This window comes from Calypte anna, chromosome 1, assembly GCF_003957555.1.
Source record: "Calypte anna isolate BGI_N300 chromosome 1, bCalAnn1_v1.p, whole genome shotgun sequence".
Classification (NCBI taxonomy): Eukaryota; Metazoa; Chordata; class Aves; order Apodiformes; family Trochilidae; genus Calypte; species Calypte anna.
In genome coordinates this window covers 39,283,280-39,305,958 of record NC_044244.1, presented here as the reverse complement: position 1 = coordinate 39,305,958, position 22,679 = coordinate 39,283,280, and the positions used below count along the sequence as shown (strand labels likewise).

The 22,679-nt window shown below is 37.9% G+C and overlaps 1 protein-coding gene across 1 annotated transcript in view; it reads left to right on the top strand.

Annotated features, from left to right (window-relative positions):
• Positions 1–22,679, top strand: part of ATXN10 (ataxin 10) — a 93,510-nt gene that overhangs the window by 55,091 nt on the left and 15,740 nt on the right. The gene's annotated exons all lie outside the window — the stretch shown is intronic.

Here is a 22,679-nt window from a genome sequence, read left to right as displayed (position 1 = left end):
AAGTTCTGTGCTTTCTCCCTGTCGGAGGAAGAGCTGTGGAGAGTTGTTGTCATACATGTGAGGCATACATTGTGAGGCTGGTTTGCATTTTGTTTTGACTTCTTCATAAAGGTGCATTCTATGTTTTTGTTTAAATATGCCTGAAGGAAAGAGATGCGTTTTCGAGCTGGGTAAGGAATGAAAATTTTGGGTGGTAGTTGATGAGTGAACTTATCAAAAGGAAAAAGTGAAAATTCCTCCATACTCCACTCACTTTTTTTTCACTTGCCTTCTAAACACCTTGGTTTTATCACCTGCACAGAATTCATACTGTTTTCTTGGGAGGAGGCTTTCAGCACTTACTTTCCACTCTCACTTTTAAAGCTATGAAGTGATGGATTCAATACAGCAGTTCCTGCAGGTTTACCAATGTAGAACTGCTTTAATAAATAAAACTTAAGAAAGAAACCTCATGGATGAAGTATAGAGGATATGATCCTTTATTGTAGGAATAAAATAAATACAAAATAAGACCTGGTAATTAATCTTCACCACTGTTTCTTGGTTCATTTACAAGAGTAGGTACTGGGTGGTGAGATCACAATCTCTACCTTACTGTGACAGATAGCACTGCTCTGCACAGTCTGACTGCCTTTCCCTAAAACTGCTGTTTACATTGTAAGGTGTTTATGTAGTATGACTAGTTGAAAATATTTGATTTAATTACAAGTGTTAGCAGGAATGGAATAATGCAGGCCTTATTCTTCATTGTTTCCCTTTTTCTTTACAAGACAGGAAGTAAAAGCTAAACTAATTCCTCTCATAAAGAGGAACTTGAATCACATAACCTTGCTGGAGTTAGTAAATAGGGAACTGAAAGGTAGTAGAAAACCTGACAAAGATCAATTTAAGTCTTTACTCACTATTCACTTCAGTTCACTATTACCTCTGAGATCAGACAGGGGAATCTGAACTGCCTGGAGGTTCAGTCCTGTGAAGACCCTTCCCAAAGGATGCAGCTTTGTCTGGAGCAAGGTAGATGCAAGACATGAGCTCTACTCCTTGCAGTGGGGGAGGCAGCCAGCTGGCAGTACATCCCTGTGCTGGGATCATGCTGTTACTTTTGAAGGGGAACCTGAAGGGAAGAATTGTGATGTTTCTGAATGCAAAGTTAAGCCTAACTTAGTAAGAGCAAAGCACTTAGCATGGGTTTGGGGCTGTAATCTGGTTGCTTGGCTTGCTGTCTTTAACTCGGTCTTACCACTGGTAGGATCAGTAGTTTATTGCTACCTGCTTACTTTGTCTAGCAATACAGTTGGTATGCTGGGACAGTTTGATACATGCTGAAAGGTGTCCCCTGCAGAACAGTGAATGCACACAGTTATTTTTGAGATGTTTGTGAATCAGCCTGGTAAATGCAAAGCTAATCCCCTCAGGTAAAGAAAGCAATCTATACTCTTACACCAAGGACATTTTAGATACCAGGGATGCTGGTGGGCCCAATGATCAGATATTGGTCTTGGAATGTGTAAAGTTGGTAAAGTTTATTGGTAAAGTTCTCTTGTGTTTATTTAGGGGAAAAAATTATAATTAAACACAGAGTTGCCTTTTGTATTGATGCTTGGCACCTTCAGACCCAACTGGAATTGCTCTAATCAGGTAAACAGTTTATGAGGGAAATGTTTTTCATATGCCAGGTTTTTATTTGAAGTGACGGCAATGCTTCCTCTAATGTAGTTGTATTGGTTTGTGTGAATGCAGAGTTGAGAAGTGAAGTTTTTTGAGGGAAAAGGTTAAAAAAAGCTTCTGCAGCTAAAATTAATAAAAGTAGCAAGTAAAAGATGTGGATGCTGTTCAGTATTTTAAATGTGTTTAGTGTATCATTTGGATTTATTTTTTTAAATAAATCTAAGCCAAATCGGTTTATACGAGACTAGCTTCTTAATCTGAAGAACTGTTCTGCCTGAAAGTATAAACAAGATTTGACTTGTTTGGAATTCAGTTTTCCATTCTTTTTTTCACTAGGGCAGGGTGTGCAATGAATCCAGTTAGAATACAGTTAGAAAAAGGCGCCAGGCAGCATCCACAGATCAAATTGTCACCACTCAGCTCCTTAACTTGCTGTAGTGATTATAAAATAGAAAATTTCAAACCAAAGATCAATACCTTGTTTTATTGTACAATTGACTCTATCACCTAACGTTTTCAGAAAGACTGTATGAGCTTATCAGTTATTCAGGATTAGTTTAACATCTTAATGTACTTACATTCTTCCTGGCATGGCAGGATTTGGAGGTACCTGCAAGGAAGAGCATCCCACATTTACCTGCATATGATGTTAAGAGAGGGAGGAGAGAAATAAAGCCCTTAGACTTCTTCATTAGTAACCTACACAACTGTGATTATTCTGTTTTCCTAATGTTGAATGTAAGGCTAAAACGGAGGAGATTTTTGTTCAACTGTAAACCAAGAAAGAAGGAGTCTTTAGGGTCTGAATGCTGAGCTTCTGCACACCTAACTGTGAAGATCTGCATGGTTCCACTGTTTGGATGGGGCTATTCTAACATTGTAGTTATCTGTATGTTCCGATGCTTTGCTAGGTAAGGACTGAAAATTCAGGGTGTTGCAGGGCTGAGCCCTTGAATTGGTAAGTTTTGTCTAGGTATATAGCACTGTAAATCAGTAGTAAAGCTTGAAATGGACTTTCTTACAGAAGTGCTTTAAAAGCACTTTTGAGGTGGAAATGAGATCACTACCTAACATAAAAATACCCCAAGTAGAAATAGGTCTGTGGTTCAATAGTGTCTTTAAAAAGTATCTGTTATGACATATAAGGTAACTGTCTCTAGTCCTGATCCCATGCAGGTTTTATGCAGAGTCCATGCAGAGTCTTCAGCTCTGTTGGAGTAATGAATGCTTCCTTAATGAAGTTCCAAGATTTTAATCAGAGTGCTAAAGACTGTTAAACAAAAAAGGAATCATGAGATCTCTAAGTGCTGGGGCAATATGAGTAATAAAGGGTTGGTGTGGGTTTTTGGTTTTTTTTTTTGCCCTGAGGTCAGAGCTGCCTGCCTAATGCAGAATATCTTGTAAAGAGCCAAGTTATTTTTATAACTGATTCATTTGTTGTTAGAGAGCAATACAAAACCTTTTTCTGTTGTGCTTCCCCTTTATAGGCAACAAGTTACTGTTCCCTCTTGTCCTGCTCCTGTTCCTGCTTCCACCCCTACAATCTGTCACAATTCATGTAGTTAATCCAATCACTGCTTATGACTTGTCCGTTTTGATGAATTTCAACTTGAAGCCTTGATCTGATCACACAAGATGTAGAAAGTTGTTCCTTGCAAGGGACTTAGGTGAACTTAGGTGCAATCAGTTTCATATTGAAAATAATTTCGATAGTGCATAAGCTATTCTTTTGCTTATGTTTTATTTTAAACAGCTTCCATTTGATATTTGAATTGCATAGTACATAGACACATCTTCATACATTGATTGTCTGGATATCCTCAATGATTAGGTGAAGGCTGACAAGTTCACAGTAACAGACTTCCCTTCTAGTATGCTGTTTATTGGTCTGCTTCATATGGAGGTTTGCCATAGTTGCCATCTAACAGATGGGCAAAAGATCAGTCTGTATATTATTATTATGTTTTCACGAATCATAGGCTGATACTTTGACAAAAACTTGAATATGTATAAATAAAAAATATAGTGGGTTCTGCCAGTGTGAAGATGTCTGCAGCGTGCTGCTTTTATGCAATGTAAATTTGACAAAAGCAGGAAGAGGACTTGGGCATTTTGGAGTAATAGAAAGATTGTGGGAGGAGGATTATTCTCATGAAGTTCGTAGTGTTTTAAATTAAGATGTTGGATAGCTCTAGAAATAAAATAAATTGCTTTGATTTACAGTGGAGAGGGAAGATAGAGAGTGAGATGACTAGATGTCTTCTAACATTCAAAATTAAAACAAGCTGGCTGTGCATACATTTCCATACAGTCAGTACCAACTTATAGGCTTGTTAGTCTCTTCTTTACTCTGAACAATTTTCTGAACCCTATTTGGTGTTGAACCCTACTACCACTGCAGAACAGCACAGCACAGCACTCCCTTTTTAAAGGAAAGCTGAGCATACCAATGTCAAACAGCCATTTCCAGATCTTTTTCAAACTCACAATAAGCACTTAGAGTAAGGGTTGAAACTGCATCTTTAGCATTGCTATTTAATGTGCCTGTGTAAGATGAGCAGCTTCCGTTAAAAAGTACTTTAAGCCAGACTGAAATGTAAAAATAAGGTATTGACCTCTCTGTGGAAGAATTTGCAGAGATTTCTACAACTCCTTTCCCAGTCTGATGAGTTGAGTGGTACTTACCTTACATGTGACAGACATGAATTAAACTTGGTGTTCACTAGAGATGGTTTATCGTGCTATTGCAGGTTTTTTAAGACTTCTTGGTTTGCAGAATGGTCTGATGTACTACTTACCTTAAAGGTTCATTGTGTGGCAGTCCTTGCTGCTTGGAGCAATAATTGTAATGAACTGGTAACTATATAATGAGGGGTTACAGCTGTGCTGTGGATATTTCAGGTGATTCTTAGTGTGTTACCTCCTTTATAAAACAGAATAGTGTTCTCCTGGGTTTGCAGGCACTTTGTCTCTTAATGAATAGTATCAGCATCTGTTGGGCAAATGCTCTGTTTTAAACTCCACTTAAATAAAAAAAAATCTTTGTTTTTTTGATCACACTCATGATTTCTTTTTACAGGTATGTATTTTGAGGCCTATAAAGATGAGTGGAGATGTGGCCTGGCTCCTAGAAAAAGGAGTCTGGGAGTCATGACAGCTTTTTTTTCTTTGCTTCAGCTTGGATTCAGAAGCTTTAGTAAGACACAGGATGGTAAAGTTTTAGTAGCTCGCAAAATATTTGGATGCAGTAAGAGATTTTTGTTGTTGTTTTCTTTATATCATTTTTTGTTAAAAGCACCATATGAACTAAAAATATTTCTTGCTATTTTACTAAGTGGTGATACACTGAATTTATTTGGTGTATCCAGTCTTAGGAAAAATGTTACTAAAATAACTACCTTCTGATGTGGTTAATATAATTCTACAAGAGAAAGCTCAGAAGACATACACGACCCTGTACTGCAGCAAGGGGGGTTATCTGTGTTTCCTGCTTTTTGCCAATGTTACTGATTGCTGGGGGCAAGGCCACCAGATGTGGACAAATGTCTGCCTTTTAGAATACTTCTTTTCCAGCTCAAATCCGAGCTCTTAATCCACTCTCTGAGCTCTTCTTTCTACTTTTACTGGTGTCAGATACAAGTGACATATATTTTCCATTACTATAACAAGGAACTTCATTACTTTTCTATCTTGTTTTTCATTGTTTTAATCTCAGCTTGAATTTGAGTTTCCCCATCTTTTCTTAACTCCATCCCACATAGAATCTTTTTCTAATGTTGTAATTCTGTGTTGAATGTGATTCCTTTTGGATACATAAATTTTTCTCTTCCTTTCTACTTACCAGAGGTTGCTTTTGCTGTTTTAATTGCTTTATGAGGCACAGGAATTGATCATCTTTTAATCTTGTACCTGTGTGGTTACTAAGTTTAAGTAACTAAGTTTAAGTGTACTGTGAGATACTAGAATTTTTCAGCTTGAATTCTTATGACAATCCTAAAGTTTGACTTTTTTTGCCTGTACCTATGTTTAATCAAAGATTTTCTGGTTTGTTCAGTGTTGAGATTTGGCCATCAGTACTCGAAATCTGTCAATTCAGCTCACATTTTGGAAGCACCAGTAACATAGTTTTGCTGATCAGATGGCATATGTGATGGACTACGTTTTATGATGAATTTAGAGTGCTAATTCTTGGGTTTAGTGTTAACTCCGTGCTTGCAATCAGGGTGAGGAGGACATGGAGACTTTGTGCAAAGGCTTGTGGAAGGGGGAGGTGGAAAATCCTTGAGCACTGATGATGAGCTAGCAGGACACTGAGCATATGCAACCTTGTCCTAATACTTTCCCACCAAAATCAGTGAGCATCAAACTAGACAGAAGATTATAAATGTGCTTACAGATCTCTGATGTCCACTTTATTTTTCATCAAAATGGGGTTCAGTGACTTTATTCCCTCCACTCCCATCATCAGGTTCAGTAAGAGGTCTTAATCTTGCAGACATCAGCCTGGCTTTGCCTTACCAAAAAAGCAGCTGTGAGCCTTCGGTTCCCTTTGTGTGTGTGTATCTTTGAGGCAGTATAACTCCTCGAAAGCTCTGAAAATTGCTTGCTAAACCTCACATTATGAGGCCATACCATGGCACCTAGTCTTCACATAGAGACCAAGCATTTGCTTTTCTTAGGCTTTTCCTCCCTTTATCCTATTCTAGTTCGTGTCTTCGGGGATAGAAATTGCAGAGACCTGCAGTTTTGAATTTCTGCCATTGGGTGATGCTATTTGTTCTGAATTGTAGACCTGCGTTGTTCTGCTCCTGGCTGCTCAGCGTGGCAATACTTGGGAGAGGTTTGGTGGTACCGGTGCTCAAAGGGGGGGACCCAGGCTCTTGAATAGTCTCATTTTTAAAGGCAACAGAACCATAAGAGAGAAAGAAGAGGGGGGGAGGGATGAGAGAGACGGTGGAGGAAATCGCCGTTAATTTTTTTCCTTTTTTTCTTTTTTTTTTTTAATTTGTACCTTATTAGCAGGGTGGGTCTACCTGGGTGATTACTCTTGGTTTTTCCTGCATGATATAAGCATGCTAGGTCATAGAAGAAGTGAGTCTTGTGAAGTTGTGCACCATTTCCAGTATAAAGAGTACTCTCCAGGATGGTTTTCTTTTCACTTTTTTGTTACCAGCTTCTAAATATGTCCTCAAAAAGTGTCACCTCACTGTTGTAGAGAGTCAATACAACTTGAATTTTCCTGTTACTTTAGAAGTTTGAAATTTTTCTGTAGACCTCTTACATTGCTCAGATTGGTAAAAGGAGAAATGCCTATTTCAGACGTCAGAAATAGTTCCAATCATACATAAGCATATGGGGACATTAAGCTACTACAAAATCACTTAACTTTTTTTCCCAAATCTGTTGTGCTTTGCTGTTGCTAGCATTGGACAGTATGAGATAAAATTTTTAAAATGCCTTTGTTCTCCTAAAGGTGAAATTATACCAACAGTTCATGTGCTGTTTTGTCTTGTTCTTGTAAAAATTTCATTTCTGATCTTTGTAAGTAAAAAAGAACAGGAAAAAAAAAATCTTCATTTTAGGCTTTTGGGAAGTTTGCACACGTCAAATCCTTTTCATATGTGTGCATTGCACATATTCGGATTTTTTGGATGTGGTTTGCACCTGAACAATTTTAAAGCATGGGAAAAATTACTTGGTTTTGCTACTTGCTGTAATGAATTGATGCACTGATGTCACATTATTTTTATGGTATATTGTTTCTTCTGCACACAGGTAGATGGAAGTCTTAATTCTGATTAATTTTCTCATTTCTCCAGCAAGAGGGTTCAGACTGTGATTTATGGCTGTAAGTTTACACTCTTCAGATTGAGCTTATATAAGCAGGAAAAATCCCCACACCTCACCTTAGTTTATATAGGCTTCCTGACCCTTTAGGGATATGGGGGCATTGGGAATCATAGAATCATAGAATCATAGAATTGGCTGGGTTGGAAGGGACCTCAGAGATCAACAAGTCCAACCCTTGAACCACCGTTGCGGTTGCTAGACCATGGCACTGAGTGCCACATCCAGTCTCTTTTCAAATATATCCAGGAATGGAGAATCCACTACTTCCCTGGGCAGCCCATTCCAATGTCTGATCACCCTCTCTGTAAAGAAATTCTTTCTAATGTCCAGCCTAAACTTCCCCTGGCACAAACAGCTAGAACTGTGTGGGACACACTCACTCTTCCTTCTTTGCATCCTTGAAGAGATGAGTGCATCTGTGTTTACCATGGTAGTATAACTGTTGGAAGCAGAATCTTGGGAGAGCCTACTCCTGTGGTGCTCAGCTCTTGGTGTTACTTGGAGACCTCTCAGAATCGTAGCTCTGAAGATTGGAATGTCCATATTTTGAGAGCAAACGTGTTTAATAATATTCCCTTTACATTGATGTCTTTATTTTGGCAATTCCTGTTAACTGTGCTTTTTGAAAAAATTTTGTTCTTTACTCAAAAAAAAGCTCAGTGTTTTCATAAAGAAGTGGCAAAGATAATGCTCATTAGTGAGCAATAACGTGTTAGAGCTTCCTGTCTCCAAGTTCACACACACATCATAGTTGCAATCAGTCAGACTTGTTCAGTTATGGCAGAAGTGGTTTTGACCACTTAAAGAGGTCAAAAGAAGGATTTTGACCAAAGATCTAGTAAAAACACACTGGGTTTTAGTTTAACTTTCCTGAATGGAGCACTGCCTATATTTGGGTGCTGTAACAGTGGGAGCAACAGAAAATTACTGGATCAAGTGATTTCTGTGCTGGAAGTCAGAGCACTAAGATATTGAATTAATCCTTTGCTGTTGTGAAAAGCAGAATGAGCTAGATTTGCAAAAGCCAAGGTGATGGCTTGATCTTGCATAATAAGCTTTGGCTGATTAGAGACTGCTAGGAAGATTCCTGCCATCTTCCCTCTAGTCATTACTACCAGAAAACACCACAGAACTGGTTTGCTTCCATCACATACCTTGATGCCAGCTCTTCTTGAGGAAATAAGAAATCTGCACCTCCAATGTGATTTTATTTATTGTTCGTAAAGTTATCACTCTGTAGGGTAATGTTAAATGTTTGCTAATAATTAGTGTATTCTCAGGTGGAGGATCCCCATGAGTTTAGCATGAGAATGAGTAACTAAACAGACAACAGCATTGCACATTTCTTTGTTCACCCTCCAGACAGTGGTACAGGCTCCTGTGGATTCTAGCAGGGTTGTATCAGGTTGGAAGAGAAAAGTGGTAATAAAAGGATAGGATGCTCAAATGTTCCTTCTTTTCAAGACTGATTTACTGAATTTGAAGATGCATGCTCACAGACTGAAATGCACTTTTGCTACTGATTGAGGATTGAGAGAAATGAAGTATCTGTCTGCAGGTTCTAGAGAAGTTGTTGGCAGTTGTGATACACAAACATGAAATGGGTTTTACCAAAGTCATTCTTTGCAAGAAAAAGCAAAATTGAAGTTCAATATAGTAACAAGTATGTCATTATTCTGGTAGGTTATAAATGTTCTGTAGGTGTAAAATTTTAGTGATCTGTTGAGGTACAGAAGAGAGCTCTACTTTGTTTTGCTTGTTCTTTGCACTTGTAAGAATTTGTTTCTGAAATTGCACACACAGCCTTTCTATCAAGATGGTTTTCTTGTCTTTTTGTTAATGCCCATTCATAAATTAATATAATTTTATGTATATTTTTATATTTTCTATAAACAATCATATAATATATAAAAATTATATATTTTTATAATTCATAAATTCCCATTTATGGAACAGAAAATTTCCATAGTTCTAGGGAATAGGGAAATTGATGATCAGTAGAAATTAGCTACTTTCTAGTTTACCATCTGTATGATTTTATACATATGCACAAGGTCACGTGTGTCTATATTATATATAAATATATATATAAAAACATATATGAACCAGTGTGTATATGTAATAAATATAAATTAATATAAATATATGCTATATATCTACATACATGGAAAACAAGTGTGGTGAGCAGTTCAGGGAAGTGATTCTGGACTCTCCCCTGGTGAAGTTCCCCCTGGAATGCACCATCCAGCTCTGGGGTCCCCAGCACAAGACAGACACAAACCTGTTGGACCAAGTCCAGAGGAGAGCCTTGAAAATTATCAGAGGGATTCTCCTTCTATGAGAACAGGCTAAGAGAGGCTCTGGGAAGCCTTACTGTGGCCTTTCATTACATGAAGAAGACTTTAAAATAGATGCAGAGGCTTTTTATCAAGGCTTGTAGTGACAGGACAAAGGGTAGTGGTTTCAATCTGAAGCAGAGTTGGCTTAGATTGGACATGGGAAGAAATTCTTTGCACTGAGGGTGATAAAACACTGAAACAGGTTGTCCCCCTGGGGTACCCTGCTGTTGAAAGTGTTCCTGGGTCAGGAGGGATGGGACTTTGAACAACCTGGTCTAGTGGGAGGTGTCTCTGTCTATGGCAGGGACTATCCTTAAGGTTCCTTCCAGCCCAAACCATGCTATGATTCTAGATAAATGCATACATATATGCATATAGATGAACACACAAAATGATCAGTTGCCTCAGTGTACTGCAGTGTGGGGGCTACTTTTGGAAAAACTTCAGAAGGGGAGTGTTAATTTTGGTTGCAATTAATTCCATTGTACATCTTTGATTTACTAATCTTCCTGCAAATGGTGTTTAGAGTGTGTTACTTATAAATACACTGTGAAAGAGATTTTCAAATATGGGCTGGATTAATCTCTTGAGTAAGAACCATAATTTTTGTTCCATTCCCAGGAAAAAAGTTGGATTGTTAACTTAAAATATATAGAGAATAGAATAATTTCTATGTAATTTGTTAGATCTTTTCATTGGTGGCAAGAAGTTGTATTTTTGCATCTCTCAATAAGCTGAGCTATGGAGCAATCTTAATTATGTGAAAAGGAGAAAACATCACTGATACTTGAAAACATGAAAAAATTCACATGAACATATATAGGATTTTGCAGTAGCTGAAGAATCTTACTTTGCAAGCCAACAGTAACTACAAATGCCAAAAATGTGCTAGTCCTGAACAATATATGTATTTCACTGTGCAATACAGATATGAAGCAAGCCATGGAAATTACATTCCCTGGATGAATGTTTCCTGAGGAACAGAACACCCAGTGTAAGGATAACTTAAGAAGTATAATTTTGCTGCTTTTAAATGTACCAATGTACAAAAAAAATCATTGTACCATTAGATCATTGACTATCTCTGAAGTAAAAATGTGCTTTGTTTCAGACCAATTATTTTTTGAGATGATATGTACAATATCTCAGGTTGCATTAATGTATTAAGTCATTACAATCTGACTCTGTGTGATTCAAGTAAAATATTGACCTGGACTTAAAATGAAGATTAGATTCAATTTGGTTTGGCATTAATCTTACCCATAACAAATGAAGAAAACTGTAGATTTTGGTGTAGAAATTACTGTTCTAGAGCACAATTATGGAGCTCAGTGAATTCATATTGAAGCTGTCAACATTTCTGTTGAAATTCAGTAAAGAGTAAACTTTAACATCTACTTCTGAATCAATTTTTTTCCTGTCTTTAGAAAAGGAGGGGTGGAACCCATGGAACCGTTCAGGGTTTGGAATTTTCCATAGGGCAGTTTCCAACTTTTCTAAAAATCCATTCACTATTTAGTCCAGGAAAAAAAAAAATCCCAAAATTGTGTGTGCGTGGCTTTGGAAATATTGAAGGGCTTTATTTCAGATAATTATTCAGTGTTTTTGTTAAAAAGAAAAAAGAAACATAGTGTTTTGCCTGCAACGAAAATGGAAATAGCTCAGTAAAAATTAATAATAGAAGTGGTAAGTTCCCTTGAACTTGTGTCTAACTTACGTTTCCTTGAACTTAATTAGACATCACTACACTTGGTATTTTCCAGCCAGGTCTATTTGTCATAACTCTTGCCTGTTCTCCTCAGCCCTGGTCATGAGAAGCTGCTGCAATTTGAGAGGACATTCACTGCTGCCAGTTCTTCTGGAGTTTGTGATCCAACTGCAGTATTTGGTGTTTGGGGGTGTCACCTTTTATATCCAGCTCAAGACATACACTTTCATGAGCTCTTTACCATTTAGTTCAGTTTTTGAAAATGCTTTTAGAATTTGTGGCTACTGAGAGAAAAATATCTTTCTTAATTTTAAAAGAAAAAAATGTCATTTTAATACCTCTACAATAGATCAATCTGGTGGCAGCTGATTGAGGTTCTGATTCAACACTTTTTCTCCTCTCACCTTCTGACCTACCATTACTGTCAAGCTGCTCCTGCAGGCTTTTCTATAAAAGTGTCGACCTGTCCCTTTGAATCTCAACTTCAAAGTAAAAAGTGTTCATTAATAAAGTCTGCTATAGACATTGACTTTGTTCTTTTCTAAAACAAATAAATACAGTGACTTGTAGATCTCAAGAAGTTAGAAAAATACTTCTAGTTTTATGATTGTATTTATTTTTCTGCAAATTTCAGATACTGAAATGTGCCTTCCTCCTCTGTTTGTATGAGATCTATTTTGAAAGAAAATGGACTTGCTAGGAAGAGTTGCTGTGTATGTGTAGTCTTCCTTTTAAGAAGTTTTAATACCATGGTGTGTGTATATAAATTTAATGTAGAATAATGAAACTATGTCTGCAAACAAGAACTCTTTCTACTTTTCAGTTAGAACCTGCAGTCTTAACTTTATAAGTACAGACCTGTAATCAAATTAATGATCTGTTGCAAGAAAGGAAATAATACAAATCAAGCTAAACAGAACATTTAAAATTGTATAAACAGTTGGCGTAGTGCCTGAGGATATATATGCATATTTTGTTTTGCACAATAATATTTTCATGTAAACTGATGGTATGAAAGGATATATTTATTATGGAATTTTTAAAACAGTTTGAACAACACTTTTACAAACTTAAAAACTTAGAACATAGATGTATGTTTTTAGCTAGAAGGTGGGAATTTTACTTTCATAGTAGCTGCAGTTTTATTACCAGACAGCAAGACATTTAGAGACAAAAATACTCAAAAAACCCTCTAGTAGTTGTAATTTAGAGGTAAATTAAGAAACCAGTATGCAGTCTCCTTATGTACAATTTCATGTATCATCTCGCTCGATAGCCTGAGGCATTAGTAAGCTTTCAGCATGAAATGTAGTGCTAGAGCATGCATACCTGAGTTATTGTATAGCATGCATACTAAATACATGGTTTTTATAGACATATAAATCACAACATCAAGATTCTTGTGTATTCTAAATGTAAAGTTGATCTTAATCTCAACAAGGTGGCTAGACTTATCTTAATAAGAGAATCTGATCCTGTGCAAAGTTTATGTTTGGTGAATCATTAAAAGAAAATGCATATTCTTAGAATTTCAGGTTAATGCAGAGATAATTGTTCATCTTCTGTAAGTCTGAATCATCTGCATAGAAAGTCTCATGTGAGGACTGGACCAGTCCTCAGCAGGGACCCTTCCTAGTTCTTGAGGGCAAGCTGCAGTTTGGCATGGCTCACATCTGTGTGACAGAATTTTCCTTTGTGGGCTTCTCTCTCTTTACCTTCATCTTCCCCCACCAAAATGAAATCACAGAAATGCTTTTCCTATACCTCTCCTTGGGAGGAAGCCACAACCTACACCACAGACCCAGCCATTCCTGAATGTCCAGAGGAGTGCTAGTTGCCATGAGCCAGCAGCTCATCCAAAAAGTACAAGAAAATGCAACTGCAAGCCAGTGCTGAAGCCTGGCATCTTGGCTCTGCATCTCTTAATGATACAATTAGAAATTGCTGAAATGAGTTGCATGACCCAAGTTTGTTGCAGCCTACGGACTTCTCTGGGTATTGTTCACCTAGAATGAGGGTGATGACTCTTTTGATTCCTTACACCCTATATTCTGCATCTCCTGTAATGATTCTTACACTTATTTTGATCACAGTTAAGAGGAATTAGACCTTGGAGCCCATTGGCATGGGCTTGGGCCATGGAGACCCAGGCTTCAAGATGTTCTGTATTGATAGACCCTTGAGAACTCATTGCTGGTTCATTTGAAGATCTCTTGGATTGAAGCACATGACTTTGAAGCTTCTAGGCTCTGCTTCTGCCTTAACCTCATGACATTCTCTGGTTCTTCACCTTTTCAGTAGCTTGTTTTCCTTGAAAATAGATATCACAACAAAGTTCTCAACCTCTCTGCAAGAGAGGTTTGTTAAGTATTGCATTTATCTGTATGTCAAAGGGTGCCCCAGGAAAGCAGGTATTCAGAGTCGGCACTGGCATTTTGGAATACAGTTAAGCTGGGTTATCAAGCAAGTGGAAAATGTCACTGATTTGTCACTGATTTGCTCAGGTGTCACGGGGGGTGTAGTCTAAGGTGCAAGGATTTATTTTGCTCTTATATACTGGTATTTTTGTAGACAAGTGCTGGAAGGAGCCACGTACTGAACTAGTACTAGTACGCACTAGTGTAATGTAGAGTATAATTTGGCTTGCTTCCTAAATCCTTTTGTGGTTTGTTAATGACAATTTGGGACTTTCCAAAACTATAATGGAAGAGCTATGTAAACTTTATGCCAACAGAATCACACTTTGTAATGATTGTCAGTTTTAGATTCTCTAGCAGTTATTTTTAACTACATTAGCAAAAACATTTGCGAGTATCAAGGATGAAGAACAGTCATTAAACAGTCATTAAAAGATTTCTTTTTTTAATGTGTTAAAAATAAAACACCATTGCTAGAAAAAAGCTGAAATTGTGGAGAGTTTGATTCAGTTTGTATAAAAGCTGGAAAAAATACTCCAAATCAGAGTAAAACCTTTTTTTGTTCTGCAAATAGAGGAACATTAAATACTTGCATAGTGTGCATGCACAGGGATTTCCTCCACTTCTTTAGTTAAGCTGATAAAGAATAACACTTTAATGCAACTATTCCGGTTCACAAATCTTACGTTAATATCTTTCTCTTTAAATGCTGGAAAAGGCTGTTTTGTCATCTTCCCATACACTGACATTTTCCAAGTTCCATATGAACATACAGTGCTGCTAACCACTCCATAAGAGGCTGGCAATTCAAAACACTTTTATTAGAACATTTCTGCTTCTCATTAACTGACTAGTTTTTATAAAACATAGCTAATGAGAAATCAAATTTTATTTTAAAAATATAATTTGTAAAATAGTATTTGATGAAATACTAATTGTTTTTCACAGGGTGGCATAAATTGAGAACAACGAACACCTCATGTTACTGGTTGTTAACCTGTTAACAGCCTCCCACATGTTAATACTATGAAATCCTTTAAAATACGTTAATTAAAGTCTTCTATTTTTTGTAATGTGTGCTTTCAGTATGTGAGAAATCATTTATTCTGTCTGATGCACTCTGTTTTCAAGAGTCTTCTTCAGGCAAAGATGACCATGAGGCTTTTTTTATTCATAAAATGTGCAAATGTAGTTTTCTCAGTAAAATGTTGCTGAGGTAGTTTGTGGCATTATTTCAGTCAGAAAGAAGTGAATTTGGTCTGACTTGTAAACCATACTAAACTGAAGCAAAAGTTACTCTGCTAATTTTATAATCAATTTATGGTAATTTCTTATTTTTGACACTGCTTACAAAGAAATTTTTTTACTTTGCAGTAGAAGCTTTCTACAAAAGCACAATACCAAAAAGAGACATAAGAAATATACACATGTAAATTCCAGCACCTGTTAGTCAACCTTATTGCTACACGTGAAGCAAATATGGCAGGTTTTAATTGCTGCTCTTTTAGGTAATCTGGTCAGAAAGCAATATCTAAGTATGCAAAGCTTGGTGTTTGATTATGTTTAAAAGAGGGCTTAGTCCTTGTTAAGAAGTTAAGGTAAACATCTCAGCCTTCACTTGGCTTTCCTAAGTGTTGCACACGGAAAGTTGTTGGGATTTATTTGTGTACAGAGCATTGAGTAAATAAAAACTGTACTGAATTTTTTTTCTGAAAATTACTTAAAGGAGGAAATTAAAGGGCTTTGCTGGGAAAGACTTAGACCAGGATTGATATTTTGCACAAGATTATAAAATGAAGCGAGCAGATTCCTTTGGAAAAATTAAAGAAACTTGCCTGGCTTTGTATTTGAAACGACATGTCACCTGCTCTATTTTGGATGAAGAATACTCTGTGACTTGAAGGTATTTTAAAGGGAAAAATATTTGGAAGAAGATAGGAATTGGTCTCAAGAGAACAATGTATGTCTACTGCTTCTTTATTCCTTTGCTGACACTTGATGTGCACCTGCTTTTTTGCCATTAACCTCCTGTGAAGTTGTTCTCAGTAAGCTGTATGATTGCTCTGCAGTAAGTTGAAACATAGAATCATAGAATCATAGAATTGGCTGGGTTGGAAGGGACCTCAGAGATCATCGAGTCCAACCCTTGAACCACCGTTGCGGTTGCTAGACCATGGCACTGAGTGCCACATCCAGTCTTTTTTTAAATATCTCCAGGGACGGAGAATCCACCACTTCAGTGGGCAGCCCATTCCAATGACGGATCACTCTTTCCGTAAAGAAATTCTTTCTAATATCTAACCTAAACTTCCCCTGGCACAACTTAAGTCCATGCCCTCTTGTCTTGTTGAAAGTCGTTTGGTAAAAGAGCCCAACCCCCACCTGGCTACACCCTCCTTTCAGGTAGTTGTAGAGAGCGATGAGGTCTCCCCTGAGCCGCCTCTTCTTTAGGCTGAACAACCCCAGTTCTCTCAGCCTCTCCTCGTAGGGTCTATGCTCGAGTCCCTTCACCAGCCTGGTTGCCCTCCTTTGGACCTGCTCCAGGACCTCGATATCCTTCCTGAACTGGGGGGCCCAGAACTGGACACAGTACTCCAGGTGTGGCCTCACGAGGGCTGAGTACAGGGGCAGAATCACTTCCTTGGACCTGCTGGCAATGCTGTTCCGGATACAGGCCAGGATGCCATTGGCTTTCTTGGCCACCTGGGCACACTGCTGGCTCATGTTCAGCTTCTTGTCGATCCAGACTCCCAGGTCCTTTTCTGCCTGGCTGCTCTCCAGCCACTCTGTCCCCAGCCTGTAGCGCTGCATGGGGTTGTTGTGGCCAAAGTGCAGGACCCGGCACTTGGCCGTGTTAAACCTCATCCCGTTGGAATCAGCCCAACTCTCCAGTCTGTCCAGGTCCCTCTGCAGAGCCCTCCTGCCTTCTAGTTGATCAACACTCCCCCCCAGCTTAGTGTCGTCTGCGAATTTGCTGATGATGGACTCAATCCCCTCATCTAAATCATCAATGAAGATGTTGAACAGAACTGGGCCCAACACTGATCCCTGGGGGACACCACTAGTGACCGGCCGCCAACTGGATGCAGCCCCGTTCAGCACCACTCTCTGGGCCCGGCCCTCCAGCCAGTTCCTAACCCAGCACAGGGTGCTCCTGTCCAAGCTGCGGGCTGACAGTTTTTTCAGGAGGATGCTGTGGGAGACGGTGTCAAAGGCTTTGCTGAAGTCTAGGTAGACCACATCCACAGCCCTCCCCTCATCCACCAGTCGGGTCACCTGATCATAAAAGGAGATCAGGTTGGTCAGGCATGACCAAACACATTAGTCCTGAAACAAAGCAATTGTAATGATTGCAAGATTTGTTGGTTTTTTTCCTTTCAGAAGGACATAAGTTCTGTTATTTGTAGGTTTCTTGGAAAATGTAACATTTGCTATAAAATGGAGCATGAAATTGGCATTAAGTCAGGGAGAAGTATTATTTACTCTGGTATTAAGTGAAGGAGTTGCATAGCTTGCTGCAGACTTGTGAAGGCTTCCTTGACTATTCTGAATTGAATACAAGCAGCAAACACCATTAAACTGTCTTCTGGTTTTAGCAGCCAGCCAGGTCCCGCAGTCTACCATTTACAATTTTTGTAGAATTCTGGAAAGGCATTTTACAGTCCTTTCCTGAAAGACTGTGCTTTAAAAATACAATTATCCTCAAGGATAGCTTTGTAGTTAGCATGTAATGCAGTGCATGTCTCTTACACATGTACTAGAAAATAAATGGCTTGTTCTTTGACCCGTCACTAAAAGCTTGGAAGCTCTGCATACAAGGGAATGTGGAAACAGAGAATAGTGAATACCATTAGTAATGTGTCTCTGCTGTTTTCAATCTTCAAGACTAGTAATTTTCTCCACTTTTTAAATATAATTTATTTTCCTTCACCCCCTTGGCAGTTACATTTGGGGTAATAAAAATATACTCAGTAACTTATTCTTTACAGTTCCTTTAAAAAAATTTATCACTGCTAAAGTCACTCCATAATTGCAATAGGAAACTTTAGGATGTGTCATTATGGGTAATGGCCACCACTTGGGTGGCACTTTGCTTTTAGGCTTGTGTCTGTCAGTGCACTCCCAAGTTCAGGGTGGCATGCTGGTGCATGTAGCTGCAGCATCCTAGCATGAAATGGAGCAATCACCAGCACAAATCCTTGTACTGTTAAAAATAATCCCAGCTCTTTTCTCACGTGTTATTTGCATCATTTGAGTACTGTGTGGTGCGTTCTTTGCCACAGATTAATTTATATGTCTGACATTGAATTTTTTTAAACCCTTGGTTTAATGAGAAGTAAAAGGAGAAAGTTAAGTACAAAACAACAAAAACATCTGATTAGCATTTATTTTAGCATTTATTTCTGAATTAATTCAGAAGTTCCAGCGGAAGAATTCTAATCCCTGATATTGGGAGTGGAAGCAAATTTGGAATACAGTAGTAATGCAGAAGATTGATGATGTTGTGTCAGTGAGGGTGTGTATCCATCAAAAGCGTGTGAATTTGAATTGCTTTTCCCATTCCCACTCACTCCAAGTTGTAAGCAGTTGGCAGTTTTCTGGGATGTGTGTGGGGCTGTTGGGGGAGAAATGAAGTACCGAAATTGGCATGAGTGAAGACGTTAATAGAGAATCACAAGACTGTTTCACTGATTTTTGGCTAGAAGTGCATGTGATCATGTGTAGAACATCAATGAGGAAATCTTCAACAAAAGCCTTCTGTGGTAACCTGTTTTCCTGTCAATGATTTTCAAAATTGGGATACTTCGTGGAATGCCTGGAATGTTGTTAAAAAGGGAAGGCTATTCCAACACAGAAAGTGAACGAAAAAAACAAACTGAACAAAATAAAACAAAACCAAAAACAACCAACCAAACAACCCCCCTAAAAAAATGGCAACCAATACACATAACCAACAAAACAAAATCCCTCATTTTAGTTGAGAGTTGCTTAAAATGCTTTGTTAAGTATGACATGGAAAACAAAAAATACTGTAGCCACCAAACTGGTGGCAGGTTGCCAGGACCTGGAACTTCTTATTGCAATGGCCATTATAATGGCTGAAATGAATCATGTGACTTCCCTGACATTTGTTTTCAGTTTGTTTTGGAAAATAATACAATTTTGAAATTTTAATGATCTTATATAAGCTTTGTCCTCAGCCCAGTTGTAGTCACATGGCTAATTCTTACATTTAATTTCATTTAACTTTCTTTTTTAGCTCTCGTGAAAGAATCTTTTTTATAGCAGTGATTTGAAAATAAGCAAACTAAGACTCTCAAATTTTAATGGACTGAGAAGAAGACAGTGACTAGAAGTAGAGAAACATGTACACTGTTGTTGATGCAGATTTGTACAAATTCAACTGATATAAAGCACCAGCATTTAATACTGGCTGATGCTTAGAGCCATTGTTTTCTTTTACTGCTGCTGCTAAGATAGGTGAAGACCAGAGCAGTAAATATTAATAATTTCAAGCTAAATTTTTCTAGTGTTGGACCTTGCTTTATCCGTATTAACTAGCAGATGTAAACCTAAAAAGTGCTAAAAGCCTGCTCCTCATAGCCACAGCCATTTGTTACTGAAAAGTAGTTTCTTTTTCAGGAACTGAAAATAAGTAAATGATGAAAGTTGATTGTTTAAATAACAAATGAACCGATAATGTTACTTTCTCTTGTGGGGACCCTATTCTGAATGCTCAAGTGTTTATATTATCATCTCAATGTCTGGAAACTCCTGTGTTTTGCTCTTGGAAAGGCAAGTGGAAAAAAATTAGTCAGCAACTGTTCTTACCCTCTCCTAGTAGCTGGACACTCCAGCTTCTGCTTGTTTTGGCTCAGTCCTGATAGTGTGCTTGGTACCTTCATGTCGTCTCTTCCTTTCTGCCTCAGTAAGGCTGAAACCTTCATCTTCTAAGCCAGTTGTCTTTGGACAGTTTTAGGGCATTACAAAGTAATCCTCCTTTTCAGTTCTACGATTTTTGAATTATTTTTTTTTTCCCCCAGAAAGAGGCAAGGGAGAGTTCAAAAAAGCCTCATGTCTCCTCCAGGAAATAATGGAAAGGAGAATATAGTTGAAATTAACATAGCAGGAGCAACAAGTTTTGTTGCTGTGATTTCTGCATTTCAAACATCAAAATGTTAAATACATGCTTACCTAAACACTATAGTAGGTAAAAGAGTATTCTGAAGACACACTGCCTTCAGAAAGATCTCTTTTTGCTCTCAAAGTCGACGACACTGGTGCAAGGAGCTCTCAAACTGGCTCAGCAAGTCTGCTGTGATGTCCTGGAGAAAGGAGCCTCTGTCCACAAGTATTTCAGTAGATCTGCAGGATGTGGTGAACTCCAATAATAGACTTGATTGCCGCAAGCCACAGCTGTCTCTATTCTAAGCCTAAGTGCCTGTAGCCTGCAGTAGGCCTAGGAATCCACTAGCACTAAGGGATTAAAGTGTTCTTTTGTCCTTTGAAGTAGAATCTCCTGTCACTTCTGCTGCTTGGAGAAAAAACCAAAAAAAAACCCAAAACGAAGACTCACAGGTGAACAAAATGGAATAATATTTTTAAGTTCCATCAAAGGCAATTTGTGAACCTAGCCAGTTAATACATTCCTATTCTTATTAAGCTGTTCTGTAATGCAAATCAACCGCTGGATTCTGCCCAGATGTCTAATTACTAATTACCTATCTTGTTGAGCTGATCCTGGAAGAAAAATAACTCCTCTTGGTCAGCCTCTTCGGTGGCAGTGCCTGAAGGATGGATTTCTCACTTAGGTAGTCATTATGTAGTCCTCATGTGGTAGTTTCGAAAGGAATAAGACTTTAATGTATCTTTAATGAGGACAAAAGATCAGCAACAAATCCCCAGTATGTATTTAACTGCATCACTTTTCATTGGCATAATTTATTCTAATTTTATTTTCTGTATGAGAAAGTTGTGCAGAAGAGGCAGAAGGGACTCAAAGGGTCATAACCATTCACCTGTCCAGACCAGAACTGCTTAGAGTATTCATGGATAAGATCTGTCAGGTCATTTATGAAGACCTGCAATATTGGAGACTTCGAGACTCATGCACAGTCATTTGTTCTGGAAGGGATTTCAGGAAATCTGTAGTCCATCCTTCTGCTCAAAACTGAAATCAGAGCAGGTTGCTCAGGGCTTTATTTATTATAATACACTGGCATGAATTTGAGGTTACCATAAGATGCTGGATCACTGTTGGTTCACAAACATCTGGCAGCAACTAGAACTTGAACTCATCACCTCACGGGTCACTCTGAGAAGTAAATAGATTTGTCTTGGATGGGCATGTTGTAAGGTTTCTTCTTTCTTCATTTCACTGTGTAGTAGCTCACAGGTGTCATCCTAAAGCTGGTGTACCGATAACAAGAGCTATCCCTGACATGGTCAAATGATATATACAGTTTAATTGTAGGCTGTTCAATAGTCTCTCAGTGGGTGAGTAAGGCAGTTGAAGTTAGCAAATGGTTTTTACGCTAAGGTATTACTAATGCTGTGGTTTGCTGCTTCTGCTCGCACTGAACTTTAAAGAAATCTCATTATATTACCACAGTAGTTTTTGGAAGCATGTGTGAATTCTAAATAAAATTTTACTTTCTCCAAATACTCCAAAACAGACATCTTGTTTGAATGGAACTGGAACAGATTGCATGGTTTATTTCAGTTGACAGCACTTAACCTAGATTAAGAACTAGCAGTGCTCTGTGCTGCTCTTACAAGTAAGCCCTGCCTGTTCGTATATCTGTCTCTGTTACTTTCCCATGTTGTAACTTGAGACTCCACAACAAGATTATCTGAAAATGAATTTATAAGAGGGATGAAATGTGCTCAGATTGGTCTCTGAATTCAATTCTACTGATTGGTAGTCACTTTTGGATTTCACATCTAAATCTGCTCCTCCCCAGCTGTCCCCTCTTACCATAGAACTTGCACTTCAGAATACTGATCCATCCTGCAGTGTAAACTTTGTGATTTTTTTGTTTTACATGGTACATAAAAATGCATCTTATTTTGAGCAAAAAAGATGGAAGAGAAAATCCTGTCATCAAGCCACAACCTAAATTGACATTCTGCCTAAATTCCTTTGCCCTACTAGTTCATGGACTGAAATTAAATTTGGGGTAATTGAAGAATTTCAGATCTTGACAAGTACACTTTGGAGGCTGCAGAATCACTGAATAGTTGAGGTTGGAAGGGACTACTGGAGGAAACTTTTGTTTAACCCCCTCTATCTTAAATGCAGATGAAGCTGCCCAGGGCAGTGTCAGGATGGCTTAAAAAATATAAATAATATATGGGCATAATAATATAAATAATTAATCCTCATTTTTGTAACTAAAAATTTCCAAGAAATTTTGAAGATAATTTAGAACAGGTTTTTATTTAATAACACTGTCTAAAGCTATAAATATGCATGAAGTTATATGTTGTTGATGTATGTATGATGTATTTGAGAAGTCTGGTTACATTTCTTTTAGAATATATTTAAGATAATTATGCTGCGAATTTATTGTTAACATCAGCTTGTCCTAAGTTCTTAGTAATGTGAGCATGTATGTATGTATCTATGAGTCTATTAGGTTTATACTTTAGTTCATACATACACCAAATGCATTAGTTTAATTTGTGAATTCACAT